Raw genomic sequence first — 19082 nt, 5'->3', positions numbered from 1 at the left:
CTTTCCCTGATTTTCCCGCGATATTTATCGCAAGTTCCGATCGACGGCCCGATCTAAGAGTCGGTTGAGTTGCATGTTCGATCGGTAATCGATCGTCGTGATTTGAATTAATTATTGGACGTCGGAAGTGGGAGAAGTATTCGAGTAAGAAAGGTTCAAGTATTCGATGCAAGTTTCATTCTGATATATGGAATATTGCGACTATATGGAATTTTGCGTATCTCGTCGGTTTTCGAGTGTATTTTTTGAAATATGAAAATCCACATTGGAAAATGTAATTCTGTTTTATAATTCGTCGTTTTCATTTTGATTTATCGAACGTCGAGAATAGGGAAATTACGTGATGTTTAATAGAAATTTCGTGTTGATATGCGGAGTATTTTCATTGCAAATATTCGTTACGACGAGGGTTCACGGAAAACCAGTTTCAAAAAATATTATCACGCATTTTATTTAATCACGTATACTGTAATTATTCCAATGTTTATACCGTATAAATAACTAATATAAATTTTTAATCTTGCTCTATGTAAAAAGGGCTCCTGGATACATACGACAAAATTTTACTTAGTTTGCAAGTTTTTAACTTCGATTTACTAGTAAGTCGAAGCTTATGTTAAAAAATATTCCACGTTTTTGATTTTAGAAGCAGAATTATTCCATTTTCAATTGTATCATTCTGTACAATACCAAGTGTGCACGAAATTAATTACATTCGTGATTAATTCTACAAAATACGATGCATTTATATCATCAGCTATGTCTCCATTTAAACGAACGATCTTTCAAACAATTTGTGGTTGTGTGATAAGGAAACCTATCGCTAGGATTTTCCAGCAAGACCAAAAGCACGCTCTCACGACTATCTCTTGGCACTCGAGGAGCAGAGTCGTTTCGGCCTCTGTCAGGGGGCCATACTTTTTTCGGATTCCAAACTCGAGGGGGCAACGAGGTGCGTGTTTTCTCGAAACAACCAGGTTGTCGCGTTCTCGTGGGACGAAAATATCCTGCGGTGAAAATATCCGGAATGTCCGCAAAACCGTTAATCCTCTCAGGCCGCGTACGGTTCTCCATGTAAATTCCACCGTGTGGCGGAGCTTTGCTTTTAATTAATACGAGAAATCGTCGAACAATGGGGCAAAAAACTGACATTCTGAATTCCCTGGGTCTGGGTTCAGCTTCGAGGAAACGCGAACGGATAGATAACCGAGACGGTCTATATCCTGGGAACTTCCTCGACTTGCGCGTACTGCTCGTCATCCGGTGGTTTTACCATTTCCTCGTGATAATTATCGAAGCTGCCAATGTCGAAAGGGGAAATATGGCTAGGCGCGATTTCGAATTCCTTCGATGGAAACTGCTCGTGCTCTCTAGATGTACGGTTACGTTTTCTTTTTCTACTTCCACTTCTACTATATTATATCTCTTTCCATTCTTTTTCGCGATAGATTTGTTCAAGACGTTTTGCGAAGTCTGATTAATTTTTGTAAATCCAGTAATATTCCTACCTTTTCTGTATTTTTCCTTTTCTCGCTTTTGTATACCTACTGATTTGCATCTGATCTTTCGCAAATGCCACTAGAACATCCTCAACAGCGGGTATACAGTCATCCCTTTGTTTGAGGCCTTAGTCACTATACCCTTGCCCTTTGTACGATACTTCTCCTCCAGTCCTTTCCACGTCATTCCTAGTGCCTAGGTTATATATGTGTATATAGTGATTCGTAAAAATCAAGAACAGATTCTTGTAGAATTATTATGACGTACATTTAAATGGATTTTCATTTAAGTTGGATTTTACCCGGAGTTCATCACAATGAATTTATTCGAGGCGTTTTATAAATTCTAACCTTATTAACTTGTCGTAAACAGAACATTACCATTTTCTTTTATATATTTCTTTCTCTTTTTCCACATAATGAATTTATCCGGGACCTTTTACGAACCCTAACCTCGTTTAATTTTTGTAAACAGAGCCATACCTGTTCCTTTTATATATTTCTTCCTTTTTAATCTCGTAGAGGTTCATTCAAGACGTTTTACGAATCTTAACCTTATTAAACCTTCGTAAACAGAGCATTGCCCTCTTCTTTTATGCATTCCTTCAATTTTTCTCTCGTAAAAGTTCATTCAAGACATTTTAGGAACCTAACCTTATTAAATTTTCGTAAACAGAGTCATACTCTTTTCTTTTCTTTCTCATAATAAACTTTCCCAAGCCATTTTATAAAACCTAACCTCAATTTTTGTAAGTACCTCGAATTTCTTCTATATTTTTCTCTTTCTTTCTCTCATGACGAATCTATCCAATTTATTTTCCGAACCCTAACCTCTACTCCAAACCCTAACCAATTTCTCTACCTCTTCTTCTCTTCGCAAAGTAAATTTACTCTGCATTAAGTCGCTGTAGAAATTTTCATCGGAGAATTTCGTAAATCGAGCAGTGCCCTTTTCCTCGGCGTACCGTTCGCATAAAATGGCGAACAGTACACGTATCGTCGCGTTAAGAAAGCCCCGAGACCTTGTCAGCTGAGTCAACAGAGCATACAGCGTCACTCACGCACGGTGTGTCCATGCAAGAACTAATTTCGCGGCTGAAGTTTTCGCGGGGATTAAAGCGCAGGTCGGGAATCGAGATTCCGTGCAGTCTGTATCGAGACACGTAGAACAGGGAGCAACGGATGACCACATGAAATAGGATCCATCGGGAGAAGTCGTTTCAGTGTCCTGCATCTCGGGACTACTTTCAGATCACCATATCTGTGCAACACTGTACTCCTTTCTGCGGCTCCACACCGTTGTGGTGAGCGTTGATAAATCCCGACCACTGCGCATGCGCTACACCACCCTGTATTCTACTTTTATCATTCTGAAATTTCTTCCAATTCCCTAGGATAAATTATATACGCATTTAATCTATTTTTCTCTAACACTGCTTTAAAGCTACGCGAGGAGCACTGAAAATCAAGGAGCGTGGTACTATTTTGCGACGTAGTAAATTCCTAATAGGTAATTAACACTGGAATTACCTGCCCGTAATGTATAGCTAAACATAGTGCACGTAATTGATAGTAATTAATACGATATAATGAAAATAAAAGAGCATACGTAATTGTGACACTATCTGCAGAAAAATCAGAATAATTTTTACATTATTCATCATTTTTTATCATAATTTTATCATAATCTTTTAATCTCTTCGTGTTAGTTCTAGTGTTAATTAACACGAAGATAATTAACGAATTTAAGCAGCAATTCTTTCATTTCTATGCATTAAATACACACAGCTACGAGTACCACATGATTCTATCCCCTCGAACGCCATCTATAGTGATCATTTCGACACCGATCGAGATCAGGATCCGATAGAAAATTTACCAGTAGCTGTATCGTTCGAGCCAACTATACTTTTATCCGTTGCCTTTATCCCAAACGATTTTTATCGCGACGCATTCAGTCGTTGGAACGATAGATGAGGGTCTGGCCGGAAACCGAAGAGCGATAGCGTGAAAAATAGAGTCGAATCGGACGAAACCGGCAAGGTTACGTGGAATCTCCTGGTTCTGAGTTGACAGTACGAATCTAAGAGATAATCGTGGCCATTCTCGACCCATCATCGTTTGTTTCAATTCGCACGATCGATTCGCTGGCGCAATCGAGGCTTGCGCCCTCATCCTCTTCGTCTCTGACTTCTCAGCCGCGTGCAAGAAAGTGGGCCACTCTGCTCTTCGTTGATTTTCTTCACTCCGCTTTTCATGATCCACAGCTGGTTCTGCTCGGCAACTCGCTGACGAATCAAAATTTCGGAAAAAAGGGAACCGTTGTTTGACATTCACAGCGAAACTATAGTTCCTTTAACAGTGAAATTTCTGCTCTTGCGTTTATCTTCAAAAGTGCAACTACCTTTGATAAAGTTAATCTTGATATAGGTTGGAGATTATTTCATTTTGCATGACGCTTTGTTTGAAAAATTTGTCAAACGAAGGAATTATTTGGTTTCAAGAAATTAGTAGGTAATTTAAGTATTTTTCTTTTCCAGTTAAATGGGAATGGGACTTTAAGCTTTTCTACCTGCATGTGCGTTTAATTATTTTGTTTATCAGGTGCACTTTAATCCTTCGAATTGCTTCGTGACTCTAATTCATTCCAAGAAATTTCGCGATTATTATATCTATGTAAAAGATCCCAAGCAATTTCACGGATATCTATGCAAGGTCCCAATGCTATTATCAATGTACATAATTAATAATAAAATTCTCGAAGTACGTTTAACATATCACGTCTAAAATAGCAGGTAATTATTAGGAAGAAAATTGCAAAGGACTGACAATAATTATATACAGAGTGTTTCGTTTAAATTCAACATCTAAATAATTTCCATCAGTACTGCAGATATGGAAAAGTATCTAATTGAATATCATGAACATCTTGGGCATCAAGGTCATTGTCATAGCAATATAAAGAATTTAGATATCCAATTTAAGTAGGACACCCTATAATACTCTTACATCTTCATAATTCCACGAATTATCATATTTTCCTCACACTGCCAGAAATTTCCGCACTTGGTACTCAATCTCCGCCGACATCTGACCCATCATTAACCTACCCGAGCAATTAATCAAGTCCACTTTTCAAGAAAACGGTGAATCGCGAATGCTAATTAGTATTTACGCAGAAGATTGATCGTCAGGAGAACTTCCTCGAACTAGCTTTCCAAAAGCGTTACTCATCTGCTCGAAATTCCGATAGTTCCGAATTACTCACCGGCTGTATAGCTCGCGACCATAACCTTCGCCCCATTCGCCAGTTCTATAAACATCTCTCTACGAACCGTCCGGTTAATTACCACGGATGTCGCTCGACAACAAGTTCGTTAGCCCCATTGAACCCTCGAATCCTCGGTTCAATTTCCGATATTTACTTTCCCGACACGGGTCCCGGCGTTACACGCCTCGCGTGTTCGTTTAGGCTAGTTGGAACACGCTGGCCAGGTGTTCATCGACGGTTCCATCGACGTCTCCCGTTGTTTTTGGACGTTTCACTCGACAGCGGAGGCTTTCAGTAGCGAGGTTTGCAGCGTAGTGAGCGGACAGGGGACGATGTCGCAAGCGGAAAGTGCTTCTGAGCCAAGCAGCGTTAAATTACGCGCGCGGCGACAGGTTCGTGAAACCTCGGGGAAACTGTTACCCGATGTCGCAGCAGTCGCTTGCGCAAAATGTCGCGGCGTTAATTGGCCGCGTGTAATTAAGCCTGGAACCGCAGCATACACGAGCGTCGAATTTGGATCAGTGTGACAGGCTTCTGGTTAGAAACGAAGCGTCTTGGACGTATTGTTGCACGTATTGTTGCACGTTGAATAGCTCTGACGGGTAAGAGGAGTATTCGTGATGGGAAAATTGACTCTCTGTGACGTCTCGTGCTGATGTACACTCGGGCACAGAAGTGTCAGAGTGTGGATATTGAGGTTCGAGTTTCGTGTTTGGTATAGTCTAGATATAGCGGATATGTTTCTGCCGCGTTCGAATATAGCGACTTTGTTCGTATTACGTTTCAATACAGTGATTATGCTTGGTTGTATTTGAATATAATGATTAGTTTTTATCGCGTTTGAATATAGCCATTATGTCGTATTATGTTTGAATGTTGTGATTATGTTTGTATTAGGTTTGAATGTAGTGACTATGTTTGTGTTATGCTTGAATATGGCGATTATGTTTGATTATACTTGAACATAGTGACTAGGTCTGACCCGAATATAGCAGCTTTTCATTGAAAGTGGGATAACTTAGGAAAGAAAAATCTTGTATCAATTTTTAAGCAGTCAGTGTAAAGGGGAAACTTTTTGCTTTAATCTAGTTGCAAAATGAAACTCGGAGAAAATTTATTACACTCCGTAGAATAGATCGAAGTTAGAGAATTTTCGAGAAAACAGGTTGCTTCGTTTCCTTTCTCTGCAATCAAGTGAAAATCAATTTTCAAAAAATTCGAAGAAGAATAGAAGAAGTAGAGACTTTGAGCTTCAAAATAAACCAAGGTAAACTTCTCTACGATTTTTTTTAACGAAGTTACAGAATTTTGAAGATTGGCAATTTCTCGATCTTAAATTTGTTAACCCTTAATTTCGACGAGTAGTGTGTATACAGTAATATATAGTATATTTTATGCAGTATAATTTAGGCTAGATATTATAGCGTAGTAATCTCTATGACAGTGACAACAGAAAGAGAGAGAGTGGAGGAAATGGACCAAAGAACTAAATTATACACGCGACTGATTATTTTTGCGACCGACTGTAGAAGTACTTTAGTCCTTATACAGCTAGTTTATAGAGCCTATTTTCCTGCGCCATCGTAGCTTTATTAATTCCTACTTCCGTCTCTCAAATTAGAAACCACAGAGATTTAAAGTGCACTTTGCGAACTTATTCGCGAATATCGCGGTGAATACGGCGAATAATTTTTGTATGAAAAATTCTGCCTTTCGTCTCTTGATTTTAAATCTCGAATATTATATCTCTGACAGATCCAATAGTGTGACAATAGTATTCAAGGTATGAAAATACCACGTATGAAAATTTTTACTCGATAGGAAGCTTTATTATAAATTTTATTTCCTTCCTTTAGGAATTTCTCGAAATCCCACCAAAATTATATACTACAAATATTTTCCCGAAAAAGAAAAAACGAAAGCAAATGATATTCATCTTGTCTCTTTCGAAATTTCTCCAAAATTAAATACCCCCATTGTTTGCCCAAATAAAAGAAAAGCAAATAACATTAATCTTGTCCCTTTAAAAATTCTGCTCTCAAAATCCCTCCAAAATTAAATGCCCCAAATGTTTCTCCAAATAAAAGAAAAATAAATACCATTCGTGTTATCCCTTTAAAAATTCTGTCCCCGAAATTTTGTCCAAATTAAATACCCTAATTTTTCTAATTAAATGCTCTTCAAAAAATAAATGAATAAATATAAAGAAGAATATTTTGTCAAAAAAATAATACCATATCAGAGTTCCAAAGGATCGGTAAAACCTGACCTAGATTTCCTTAAATAATGAAAAGTACATGCAACGTGGACCAAAATGGACTCGTTCGGTCGCGATCGTCGAAGCGTCGTGCACAAAGTAGTGAATGAACGAGGGTCACGGGACAGAGAAACGCGCAGGGTTTATGTTTAGAGGCGTATGCACGTATAAGGAGGTCCTGCGAGCGCATCGAGCAATGAAATAAAATCAGAGGTGATCGCACTTGGAAGAATGCGAGCTTGACTCACCGTCACCGATCTCGCTCGGTCGACTCGTAAGCTGAGAATTTGTTGGATCACACGTGGCCACGTATACCAACAGACCTCATCTGTAACCTATACGATACAGTCACGCTGAATATTTTGTCGAATAATTCGTTTGTTGCTATTGGCAAGTCGATCCGTCGAATTGGATGTTATCGTTGAATGATTGGCACAATCATAGTTTGTGGTTATTGAAGTTATTGTTCGGTCAATGTTCACGGTGTAGCTGAACGTGATTTGTTGCTGTTAGCCAAGAATGTCTCGCTAGTTAATCAGTCGCCGATTCGATGATATCTTTGTTACGTGACTAATAAAACGATGGAAACGTTTTCGAAAATATTTAACAACGACCATGTTGAAATTTAAATTTCGAGCCAATCAATCGCGACATCTGCTGTGAGTATTAGCGAACCGATTAATATCAGTATATATCTGCATCTCGTGTTAGGGTAGTCTCCAATTCGTCGATACCTTCGTAAATTATTCAATAAAACGATGGAAAGGGGAAAAAAAATATTTAACCTTTATAATACTGAATGTCACAATTTTGTTATAGTTTCGAAAGGAAATTTTGGTGAATTTTTCGAATCTGTTATATTTTTGTGCCTAATATACTTAAAAGCAATTAAATCGGAGTGTAAATTTCATTTAAACAAATCGCGACGTCTGCTATGGGTATTAGCGGATCAATTAGTATTGATATATACTCGTGAGTCGTGTTAATCAGTAAAAACAATTAAGTCGAGGTCTAAATTTGTTACATTTGCACGTCGTGCCGGTATAAAATGTTTTTAATAAAATCTTTCGAAAGTTTTAAATCGATTAAACCGAGACTTAAACTTCGTTTAACTCAGTCGCGACATCTGCCGTGAATATTCACGAACCAATCGATGTTACACATTCCCCCGTCGTATTCGCTTTCTTCTGCTCGAATTGGCAGCGAGAGCGACAGGTCGAGTCACATATCTGAAATATCGCGTGGAATAAAATTTTCGCAAATCCAAACCGTGTCTTTCCATTTGCGTCCCATCGGATTGAAACATTTTTTAAATCGCCCAGAGCCGATTTTAATTTCAGGCATTTTCCTCCTGCATTTTACGGCCGAAATAACGTTATCGCGAATACCCCTGATCGATCTGCACGGAGCAGCCTCGATCGTAAAATTGCCATTCGACGTAAAACGTATCCTTTACGAGTCTCGTTAACGTATAATAAATATCCCGAAGCCTATACAGCATCGAGAGCTACACCTTTCACGAGCCTCGACTTTCAGCTCAACCCGTGCCACGATACACTGCCGTTCCTTGCAACCCTGAAGCACTGGAATTAGCTAATAGCCCAATTCCCAGCGACTTACTGGCCAGTGTTTGCACTTTAGAGAGCAAGACCGACTCTGGTCTGCGTAAATTGAACGTTACAGCGTTTTGTCCCATTTTCCTCGCAGGCAGAAACTAGTTCCAACGACTGGCTAGTAGCCGTAACCATAGGGTTCAAGGCGTTCTACTTTCGAATTGTATTTATTACATCTCGAGCGTGCAACCAAAATTGGAGTACATGGCGCGTGCGTAGGGTCTCTTACAAGGTAAGCAACCCCAATTGGACGACTTTGATGGCGATGTACCTTTAGAGGATGATACTGGTCTGTCAGGATGTAGGCTAGCTCTCGTCGGCCTGCCATCGCTTCTGAGATGTGCATGGTTCGAGAAGAAGGTGGACGTGATGTTTCGGATGAACAGTCTTTTAGTTAGGCTGTAGAACTACTGCACCGGGTGATTCGTTTGTTAGCGAACCCAAATGCAGTACCTCTGTTTGAAGATAGCTAGACATCGAAGCAGAGGTCCTTACAGTGTGCGAAGAGGGTACATACGTGAGCAAGTAAATGTTAAGTTTCGGATGAACAGTCTTTTAGTTAGGCTGTAGAACTACTGTACCGGGTGATTCGTTTGTTAGCGAACCCAAATGCAGTACCTCTGTTTGAAGATAGCTAGACATCGAGGCAGAGGTCCTTACAGTGTGCAAAGAGGGTACATACGTGAGCAAGTAAATGTTAAGTTTCGAGTGTTAAGGTGTCTGCTTAGGTAGTAGTATGTTTGAGTTCATTAATGGACGAATCACTCTGTAGATAAGTATAGTTATTAGACTCTAGATAGGGTTGTTGGGGCTTTTGAGGTGTTCTTTGATTTCGAGGATTATTGCAGAAATTCGATATTGTTCGTAGACTAATCTTAAAGGTAAAATTGAAGTAATGCTACGTATTATGGTACGTTGTTACGGATAATATTGCTTCCAGGATTGTTCTGCGAAGACTACGGTATTCTCTTCTATATTCTTTTGCAGATGGGTGTATACTTCTTCGGGATTTGTGTATATACGGATCAGGTGTAACAAATGATAGACAATCGATTGCACCGATTGCCGGAAGATGGCAATTTCAGGATTCTCTAATGTAATGGAGTTTCGTAGTATTACAGGTTATTACCCTATCGAAGCGTAACCTAATCACGACGTCTGTTATCAATACTTGGGTAAATGATTTATTACAGACGTCTATCCTTGCCGGTTCTGCTGCGACAGCCATTGCTTGGAGATCTGTATTGATCTGTATCACGAATTCTCTGCTAGAATGTATCATCTTATATAACGAACACATAAGTCTTTTCTATTTACTTTCTACTCTTGGTTTCAGAAAACTCTACTATTGTAGATTTTTACACGAATAGGTTATCATACTGCGAAAGCATTTGACGAACAAGGAGAACCAATCGTTCCCTTCACGATGAAGGCTTCATCCTTCGCTTTGATCACTCTTTGATTCTTTTCTTAGCTCTTTACCGATTCTTCCTTTAGTTCTCTCAGTTCTTCGGTAGACTTTCTCTTAGGACTGTCTTCAACTCTCTTCTTGATTCTTTCTATAGTTCTTCTTTTGATCCCTCCCCGACTTCTTTTCTTGGTTTCCTCTCGAGTAGCTTTAGGTCTTTTCTTGGTCTTTGCTCCAGTTCTTCTCTTAATCCTTTCCTTAGTTCTCTTGGTCCTGTTCTCAGCTTCTTTCTTGGTTCACCCTCCAGTTCTTCTCTTGATACCTCGCTCAGATCTTTGCTTGGTTCATCCTCCAATTCTTCTCTTGATCGTTTGCTCGGATCTTTTCTTGGTCTTTCCTCCGGTTCTTCTTTCGACCCTTTTCTTAATTCTTCTCGGTGTCTTTACCTAGTCCCCCTCTAGTTCCCCTTGCTTCTTCCTGCACTAGATCAACGCCATAACATATGTACAAATTACACGATCGATCGATCGAAACGGAAGTGGGATCAGCGCAGGATAGTTAGCATTCCTGACGTACATCCGCCGCGCGATTCGGTCCCCGGCGATTAATTATACCGGTAATTGATCGGTATCGTTGACCTTGATCGCGTTAAGTCTCACTTTCGCTGGCGTTGTAAATCAAATCACGCGTGAATCGAGCGGCGTGTAACACGACCGATCGAGGCAAAAGTCCCGAGTGGAGAACGGCGACGAGGCCAGCGGAGGAACGATTAATCGATGGCTACTGTCCTCGCGACTCTGCAACCAGTGTTAATAACGATCATCGAATATTCTATACGATCGACACTGACAACCACAGTCGTTTCTTGTCTCGAGATCGTATCTCGAATCCGGAATACAGGATGACGAGTGTTGCATCGGTCCCGTGACGCAGACTGGTCACCATCTTCTGAGAGTCTCCTTTACACGTAAAACCTGACAGTGAACTTTCCAATTACGTTGGTTCCCGGAATCTGACAGCTCACATTAAAAAGAATTACTTTCAGTGATATTAACATTCAGGTAATATTATAAGTACATCGTTTATTGCATAATTACTAAATTGATTATATATAATCAAAGCGTACAAGAAATACGTTTAATTAAATTATAAGGAAAAGTATATAATCACGTGAAATAATTCATGCAATATTAACAAATACATTTGCATTCTGTTCTTATGGATTGCACAGAAATATTTAGTACGGAAATAAGCTTTCTTTTATAAGTTTTGTAAAAGGTGTTGGCCTTGTGTCTATTCGTTATCTTTTCATTATGTACAGACGTATTTCTTGTATCCAGACACCGCCTATGTATGTGGAAGGTAAAACAAAATTAGATACGTGCTTAACGTGTTAATCCCCGATCTATGCATTTCAAGCGTGTGTTTCACGTTGGATCTTTAACCTTTCGCGATTAATGGTATTCAAAGTGTAGATCAGATACTTGTGTGTTGCACTTAAATGTATATTAGCGCGTACATTTAAAATACGAAAGATTGATGAGGCTGTTACAACCCCACTGCAGTATCCAGTTTGAATATTCAGGCTGAACGCACGGCTCTGTAAAATAAAATCGTTATCTAGTTAGACTGGTTGTCTAGGGGCATTAGACTAGGGATATTCTGGGATAAACTCGATATCCCTCGTACGAGACATAGCATCATAAAGGATCGTGGAATTCTGCATGCCTTTGAGCATGTATCATCCATGAAAGGTGTATTCGCAAAGAAAGAATAGAAAGAAGGTTAAATCGTTACGCAAGACAGAATGTTCATGCGTCGAACGTCTTTTGTCTTGGGCTTAGAAAATGGCGGCAAAGAGGGCAGCACATGTCCTCGGTATTCGGTTTGCACAAAAATTCAAATATAATTAAGACGGACAACTCTATTTTTTAATCGATTCGATAATTTTGTTCGAACAACGGTAGTCCTTGATTATATTCACCCGATTCCATATTTTCTAGGGGTGTATCGGGTACCTGAGATTTTCGGGTACCACCGAGTCGGGCCGGGAATTTTTTCGGGTTCGGGTCGGGAATCTTTAGATCAAGCTGACAAATTTTTTCGGACCGGGTCAGGTACTATGATTTTCGGGTACTTCCTGCTCGAATTGGGAAATTTTCTCAGAAACGGGTCGGGAAATTTTTCGCGTTAAGATTGGGTTAAGTTTGTATTACGTCACGACGACACCATTCTCCCGAATTCGTCAAAAATTCACGTTCGTCCGAACGAATAAAATTCTCTATCGTCGATCGCGAAAGTTGCCAGAACCACGGAAGCGTCAGACCAACCCGCGATTATTGTAACTTTGTCGATAACTCGGTTACGTCGAAATTCTAGGCCAGCGAGAGGAGAAAAAATGAAATTGCCGGTTGCGCAAGTTCTCGATTGCACAACTGCTTGGAAGTTTTACTCCGCCGTATGGTAATGATTAGGTGCACCGTGTGATTTGTGGGAAAATATAGATGGAATTGGATTAAACGCGCGGCGATGGCTGGCGACCCGATGTATCCTTCAGCCGCGAACGATCCGCTCGAAGCCGTTCAATTATCGCCACTTGAGCCAACTCCGAAGCGACTAGCAAACTTTTTACTCTCTCGTGGCGCCCATTAAGGGATCATTGCTGAGCTTTCAGCGGCGTGTAAAATGCGGCTGTAATTTATTCCGCGTGACAACGCATCGTGCAGTCTGCCGCATATAAATTAAGCTCGCTGACAAAAAGTTAGCAACCGTGTGCCATCGGGTATCACGATTCGTTGCGAAAACTGTTATTTCGTACCGTGCTTTCCCCGTTGCCCGTTTTGCGTCAGAATTAATTGATCACGGGACACTCGTGCCTGTTTCCAGCGATCCATTGCGCGTACGATCATCCGACTTTCGATATTCCCCTGACTAATCCGTTTAATTTACGTCCACTGTGGATCTGCTCTATTCATCTACGAATTGGTTGCAAAACTGCAGAAAATATTGGAAAATTCGTTATACGTGTATCTGAAAAAAGAATCGCGATGTGAAGTGGCCAAAGTGATGTCGCGAAATTTGGAATTTTTAAAGTTTAAAAATGGTCACGTAGATCAGGACAGCTTTAGTGTTAAGGATATTCTCGTTTGAAATTTGTTATTGCAAAAGATGGGAAATACTAAGTATTTATCATAGCGATGTGACTTGGGCAAATGATTAAATTTACCAACACAGTAATTTGCCTGTGAAAGAGCAAAGGAGATTACAAAAAGGAGTCGTCTACTCACTTAAGTCTACTCTATGCGATGAAATAGAACATAAAGGTATTTTTATCAAAAAGTGAAAAAGGTTTTCCAATATTTTTATGAACTATAAAATCCAATTTAATTTATAATCGTATAATTTCCTTTTCTGAGAAGTACATCGCTTGCAAGTTACTCCAGGAGCAATGCGTGCTACCATTTTGTCCCGAACTGTACAACTTGTGGTTCACGAAGAGGTCTGAGACTCTTGGGATCAGATGCACTCCGGTTTGAACTCGTCGAATATAATACGCGAGTTCTCAAGCTCGTATAGAATTAATACGCGTAATTCTGAATTAATTAAGCTGAATTACGGAAGTCTGTAAGTGGATCAGGATGCGTTTGGTTGCGATGCCTTCGTTCGAAACGCAGGGGGTGGGGTGTAGGTTTTAAACTGTGTGAATTTTGGTGTTCCTCGATGGATACGATGGAATAACGAAACTTTCTGAGGTTTCGAAATTTTAAGAATCTCGGGGATCTTCTGTAGGATTCCAGAGGTCCAGGTGTTCGGGGATCGTAAAGTCTCGGGACGTGCTAAAGGTACAGGTGATTTTGAAAAGCCTGCTGGCCTTAAAGACTCCTTATCTCGGTGATCTAAGTAACCTCGAGGGTCCGACTTACCTCGAGAATGCTAATAATTTTGAGGTTTCCTTACGGCTTCCAGTAATCTCTAATGTCTCAATGACCTCGAGGGCCCGAAGAACCTCGAGGGTCTGGCGACCACGAGAGTCTACCTCTGGCGCCACCCTTCACGTCGTATAATATGTATAACCCCTAGTTTCTCTATAGTGCCTTTGGTTTTTGTGGGTTTAGGACCAAGCGAACCTAGTCTAATCGCTTCTGAAATTCCTTCCACGAAGTCTCCCTAGATCACTGACTAGATCACGTAGTTAGCCATCTATGTCAATTACCAATTGCAACTGTTCCACTGTTTCTCATTGATAAACTTTAGTACCCACGATGATCACTGTTCTCTAAATAACTGGAAATCGAGTCCACGGGAATTCCTTATTTTCACGGTTTTCTTATTTCTCACCGATCCTCACCGTTAGCTCAGGACGATCGATCATTTTTTATAATTAGTGCGTCTATTTCCAGCCAGCCTTTTCCACTTAAACCACGAGGAAGCTGAAGAAGGTTCAAACGAACGGCATTGTTCTAAGGAATTTTACCGCGTACAGTTATTTTTTCCGCATTAGACCGCTAACAGCTAGCCTTCGTCTGCATTCTAATTAAGTCTAATTGCGTTTTATCTCCGTTCCTCGGCCGATAAGTCACCGCAGCCGTGGTCGTACCGGCTCGTATCACACGGGATGGCACGGGCGTTACGAAAATTCCAGCAAACGAATAAATCGGACAGACCGATGTCCTCGCCAGTGACTAATCAGCCTTCGCCATCGCTGTCCCAGTAGTATCGTCATCTTATCCGTGATCGTGTTCCGCAATTAGTAGGTGTGTCTCGCGAGTAACCGTCGCCTTTGCTCAACTTTCTTACCAGTTTACGTCTCGACATACACGAAACGGCACACGCAGACACACGCGAAACTCCACGCTCTTTTGCATTACGATTGCGCAATTACCCGTAGAATCGTACCTACGTACCAGCCCGAAGTCCAGCCCATCGAGCCTTCGCCGTGAAAGAGCAGACTCGTCGCTAAACCCGTCGCACGTGTTTCACGTAGGTGGAATCTCATCGTGACGCGGGCCAGTCGGCTCTATCGCTACCTTGAGATCAAGGAAACCCGTTGACTCAACGATCGAAATCTGGAACGCACGGATACACCTTGTACTTGAATCCTCTCGGATACCCCACGATATCACCGGGTACCAGGAATCTTCTTTCAACGACCTCGTAAAACTCTCCTCGTCTCTGCGCGAAAGCGTCTTATCGATGACTTCATATTTGCTCTCTGAATCTTGTTGTTCCACGTCCACAACTGGGGTACTGTTGTAACGTGGTCTTAAGATCGTGAACCAGATACGAAGAAGTTTTATCGCGGATAGCTGTTGCGAAGACACGAATTTTGGATTATTTCGGCTTAAGAGGTTTCGGCGTCAACTTTTATGTAGGTTTTATAATAGCATCGTTACTGTTTGGGTTTCACGTGGGTTCTGAAAGGGTTCGCGAGTTTAACTGACTTCGATGGAGGTTAATATAGATGTAGAGAAAGTGTATATGTAGTATGGACAATTTGAGAGAGCTTATTTGGTACACTATATATGTTCCTTTCGAAAACTATACGGAATCTGAAAAATAACAACTGTGGAGTTTATACAGAAGCTGATGAATTCCAAATTAGCCCTTTGCACTCGAGAAGAGATTCATTTAATTAAACATGTTCGGAATAAAAGTTCATAGCTGTTTCAATCAGAGCCTTTCATTCTCAATTTGCATCCTGTCTATCCAAAATTTCAGTATAAAATCGTAAATCTCACATCGGCCCAAGTCATCAAACCCAAATTTCAAATTTCCCGCCATAACGATGTCGCTACAAGTATTCGTTATTTTATGGATGATCAATCGTTAGATCAAGAACCAAATCCATCTAATCTAACCTATTCGGAGTAACAGTTCTTGAGACCTGTTTCACACAGAACCTTTCATTCTCACAAGCCCCATAACCCGCATAACCTCCATTCACATCCTGCCTATGAAAAATTTCAGTACAAAGTCGTAAATCCCTCATCGAGCCTATTCACGAAAGGTAAAATTTCAAATTTCCCGCCATTTCGCTGCCACGACGTTTTCGTTCTTCCGAAGACGATGATCCGCTAGATTAAGAAATGGCAGGGGTTATTATGTCGCATTAAGGCCAATACCGTAGCACACGGTTCACGGTGATGGCCTCTTCTGGCCTAGTCCAGATTGTCTATTAACGCAACGCGTACGCGAGTACAAATAACAGCGAGCCGGCTCCTTTTTCCTCGCGGGTAATTCAATCGTGATTTCCAAAGGCGGCGGGGAGCGAAGGGGGCAGCACAGTGGGGCGGGGACACAGCGCAATGCGACGCCGGCGAAACCAGTTCTCGGGATAAAAGCGAACCGAGAGAGAAGTCTGACCCCGGCAGAGCACCCGCGTCTACAGGGTGTCCAGTAACCTATCGCGGTGCCACGTTCGCCGTTGAAAGAACGTGCTGAAGCTTCGCCGCGATATTCAATATCCCCTTGCGCGCCCTTCGCGACCTTTTCCTACATATCTTCGCGCGGAATCGCGGCCGCTCCCTTTGCCATCGCTGGAAATTAGAGACGCGCGGGTACTCGCAGGAGCAACCATCTCCGGAAGGTTGAACCCCCTTCGACATCGCTTTCGCGAACTTTTCACGTCACTAGGGAGCATCGAACGATCAACTCTCGGTTAGGAACTTTTTAATTCTAATCCTGCGAGCGAAGGTTTATATATTTCTGACAAAATATTCCTGAATTTGGAATTCCTGGTCAGAGATCGTTTCATTTTATTCCGGCGATTGAAAATCTTTTTAATCTCAGTAGTCCGAGTGAATAATCTCGTATTCAGGATTATCGCTTTCGTCACTTCACTTGTCGATCTTTTTTGCTACTATGCGAATCAATATTCTGGTAGTTGTTTGTATGCAATTGACTATTACTTGTATGCAATGGCAAAAAATGTGGCTTTTAATTAAGGACTGGTTGTTGGACCGGTTTGATAGGAATCAGCGTACGTAAAATATCGGTAGGTATATTAAGTTAATCGGGAGTATTTATCTTATTAAACGAACTTACACATCCTAAATAGGTAATGTTATTTTAACGGCCGATGCTTCCCTAATCTCTGATTAGTATCGATTAATCATAGTCGTAGATCACGTAATTTTGGAGTATTCGGTTTTCGATTGGTAATTTACGCTCACGATAAAGCCGATCAATAAACATTTATCGCTCGATAACACGATACTAATCGACGATCCAGAGAATGAGTAATCGTAACGATATTTCAAACCGAATTCTACGATTCATACTGGTTCACTAACGACGGAAACTTGCTGCAACTAGTTTCTAATGTAGGTACTTACTTTCCAGCCGACTTTCAGTTTCAGGAAGTAGACATTACCAGTTGCGAAAGTGTAAATCACAGGAATTTGAATTAAAAGCTGCCATTTGCCGCCATTTCCGCGGCACCGGGTTGAATTATAAATTACGAGAAAATTGGGAGTTACGCGACCGGCTAAAATCGTTTCCACGAAACACCGTTGCAGCAAAGTACAGAGAAAGATAGATGGTGCCACGTGCAGCTTAAATTTCCACCACGGCTACGTCTTTTAAGCGCCGCCATTGCGAATCGAAAGATCCGAATCTCGGAAAGGTTGCATTTGCCTGCACCGGAGGCTGAGTACAATAATATCTTACCTTTGTAATTCCAGGCGTATGAGATCACGGAACGGGCAACGAAAAACTCGAGAAAGTCATTACACAGCACGGTGTTTCAGCTTTTTGTGCTCATTACTCCGAAACGCCGCGTAGCGGCCACGAGGCGAAACGCAATCGCGCTCCTGTTACCGGTACGAATATGAATTACCTATTTGCGAAACGGGCCCGTAATACCGTGCTTTGCACACGAATTTCCCCGTCATGTACGTACGAAAATCGCGCTTACAAAGGGACGCAGCTGCGTTTCCAGGATGAAGATAAAATTAATGGAAAACTAAACGATGAATCGGTGTAATACAAAGCGCTGACAGATCGTAACGAGATACGTTTACGGTATAACGCGATGGAAGAACGGTTTTTCTCCAACAATTTCTCGTTGTTGTTATTATCGTTATTATCGTGAGAACAGGAATTCGGTACAAATGTTTACAATGAGCAGCCGAGTTTCGAGTGTCAGAGACGCAAGCACTCGAGATAGGGTTGTATACAATTTGCTCCAAAGTCGATATGCTTTTATGAAACAAGTACATGGTCCCATTTAATTTTGTGGTTATTATGTTCACGCAGGGTTCAGCTTCGTATTTTGAATATTTAAATATTCATATCCTCGTAGGAATTCATATAAAGATAACAGAGAGGATGTATAACACACTCAGTCTCGTTGATTTTATAATTTTGATTTAGTTGGTAATTAGGAAAGAATATTTTAATATAACATTTTTAATATTGACTTTTCTCGCAGCTTTTTAGAGCTATTATTCACTTAAAATCTAACAATTTTGCAGTAAGGGTTAATATTTTTGAAAATTCTAAAACGACCGTGACAAACCCATCTTTAATCTCGCAAATGAAATAAAAATATAGCATCAGCGGCATAAAACACGCTTTTCCCATGATACTTATGTTCTTCCTCCCTGTCGTTCACGCTTGGAACCACCTGCACCCACCCTAAGAAACGAAATTCCGATATTTTTGCCCGAGCTCGAGCACCGTTAAAGGAAAAGAGAGATCCAGGGTTTCCGATGCGAAACATTCTCGAGCATTCTCGCGCAATCGATTCCGTACGTTACGAACCACCTTCCGGATGCCGGGGAACGCTGATGCGTTTCGTATGCAAAAATATGTTTCGAACGATGCGCCGGTGATCGCGGCGCGGCGCTCGAGTCGCGAATCGCGGCCGATCGTCGCAGTCCATAGAATTCGAGAAAGCGAAGAACCTATTCGAGCGACCGGTAGGCGTGCGCCGTTTCAAGCTTCAGTAAATGTATAACTCGCGTTGCACAACAGGCGTGCCACTGTGTAATATTGTTTTCCGTTTGCTTTCCAGCCCGTTCGCTGTCCTCGC

At 41.1% G+C, this 19082-nt stretch overlaps 1 protein-coding gene across 1 annotated transcript in view; it reads left to right on the top strand.

Annotated features, from left to right (window-relative positions):
• The window catches only part of Fim (plastin-2 fimbrin), a 47493-nt gene that overhangs the window by 18973 nt on the left and 9438 nt on the right, over nucleotides 1-19082 (top strand). The gene's annotated exons all lie outside the window — the stretch shown is intronic.

This window comes from Eufriesea mexicana, unplaced genomic scaffold, assembly GCF_001483705.2.
Source record: "Eufriesea mexicana isolate 0111107269 unplaced genomic scaffold, ASM148370v2 scaffold2792, whole genome shotgun sequence".
NCBI classification, from domain to species: domain Eukaryota; kingdom Metazoa; phylum Arthropoda; class Insecta; order Hymenoptera; family Apidae; genus Eufriesea; species Eufriesea mexicana.
This window is presented reverse-complemented; position numbering and strand designations above follow the sequence as displayed.